Source organism: Protobothrops mucrosquamatus, unplaced genomic scaffold, assembly GCF_001527695.2.
Source record: "Protobothrops mucrosquamatus isolate PMUCROS unplaced genomic scaffold, P.Mucros_1.0 scaffold399, whole genome shotgun sequence".
Taxonomy (NCBI): Eukaryota; Metazoa; Chordata; class Lepidosauria; order Squamata; family Viperidae; genus Protobothrops; species Protobothrops mucrosquamatus.
The window spans coordinates 328043-329922 of record NW_015386730.1 but is presented as its reverse complement, the minus strand read 5'-3'; the positions used below and the strand labels follow the sequence as shown (position 1 = coordinate 329922).

The 1880-nt window shown below is 42.1% G+C and overlaps 1 long non-coding RNA gene across 1 annotated transcript; it reads right to left on the bottom strand.

Annotated features, from left to right (window-relative positions):
* Positions 1 to 443: 443 nt before the first annotated feature.
* On the bottom strand, positions 444 to 1135 carry LOC107287554. Its single transcript, XR_001548874.1, has 2 exons — positions 1052 to 1135; positions 444 to 670 (listed from the first exon to the last, which is right to left on the bottom strand). It is a non-coding gene; the product is annotated as an uncharacterized LOC107287554 (long non-coding RNA).
* Positions 1136 to 1880: the final 745 nt, after the last annotated feature.

The window sequence follows — 1880 nt, the reverse complement described above, 5'->3', positions numbered from 1 at the left end:
CGTGTGATATCTGATACCCTTTTCAAGATCAGATCTTTATGTGTTCACTGGCTGCCTATGATAAGAGGAGGCAACATATGAGGATATTCAAATATGTTGAAATCAAGACCATCTATCCACGTAAATTTTTCACGTGGTACTTGCTTAGCCCAGAACATGGGATTAGCAACTAAGAAATGAGCAGGTGTGAAATGGCTGACCCTGGTGTAATAATTTCTGTTATCACCCATACAAGCAGCTATAAAGTTTCCCATGTAAATATATGCTATTTCACGCAATGAATGGAAAGGCTTCTTTCTTGTTAAAAGGGGTCCAGTGAGAAAGCACCAGATATACCATAGTAATGACATCTGTCCCATTCTTTGAGAACATTACCATAGATAAAGCATGTGGTAGAAGATATTCCTGAATCATTAATGGAGTTAGTAGGATAAACAGAGGTATGGGTATTATGCATTTTATTAGAATGGGTAATATCCAAGATTTTGTACTATTGAATGATTCAGATGCTTAAGCAGACAAGAGCCATTTCAGACAATCCTTCAGATGTACACATAGAAAGGAGTCAGCAGTGCAACATCCTGAGTAGGGGGAGCTACTGGCAGACAAAAGACCATCAGATTTTGCCTGGAAAACAGCCATTTTCCCTAAGTTCATCCCAGTTGTCAACCTGCAAAAGAACAGGACATTCCTTTGATCACCATTTCTCAATAAGAGTGATGCCGTTAGAACTGTAACTCTTCCATACAATTATGCTTCTCAAGTATGTCCTGAAAGAGAGGGACAAGAAATATTTTGAATACAATTCTGAATGGAGTTTTTTGACTGTGTGGATTTGGTAATCAATTGTTTCCCAGATGGACTGGAACTGCAACACCCATGATTGATATACCAGGGATTCTAGTGCTTTACTCCAAAGTATTTTGGTCTGACCCTTCATGGCTGACCCACTGAAAAGGGAGAGATCTTTTATTGAGTGTCTTCATTTGTCCCCAACTGGTTTCTTGTACAAAAACGCTTTAGCCAGACTTACCGTACGTAATTTACTTACCCAAAAAGAAGGGCACAGGGATGAGTATACTTTTTTATACCACTGACAGACATACGGATCAGAGTCTTTGGCATTCATCGTTTTCTTACAATGATGGAAATCTACCAGGAAAAAAAAATTGAAAATGCATCTAATCTAGGATCCAGAAGAGCTCTTAAAACAGAACTGTGTATAAGCCTGAAGAATCTAAAAGACTGTGTATTGTCCAACACCTGGATCTCCAAAATAAAAAAAAGAACCTGCCTGTATCCACGATTTTGCCCTCCAACACATCCAAATACAGTGGTGGGATTCAGCCAGTTCGCACCAGTTCTGCAGAACCGGTAGCTAATTTTTTGTTGCCCAGGCCCAGAATGGACTTCCATTAGTGGCATCCACAGAGAGAACCGGTTGTTCACATATTTGAATCCCACCACTGTTCAGTCTGCACGATATAGAGCCAAGTTACATAAGGATGTGAAGGTTTCTGGAACAAAGAGACATTGTTTAGTCTGTTGGTTTCTTGCTTTTTGGCTCTGTTGTCTGATTTTCATTGGCTAACAAACTTTATAAAGCAAACAAAATCACTACTGGGGACCTTACAGCAGAATGCCCCACGCTTTTCCATCTTTACCCATCCCCAAAACTGACATGCCAATGGCCAGGAGGACACAGACTGCTACCCAAAGACCCAGATGGGCATATCTCCCCTTCGGGGTGGAGGTGCCTTTAGCAATGGGCCTTCCTGCGCTCTTCCCAAGGGTTGGGACTGTGGGGGATCCCCCTCCAAGGACAGAAGAAGGCCCGGCTCCTCTCTCCGGGCGGCTGTGAGCAAGTCCCGGCTTCTCAT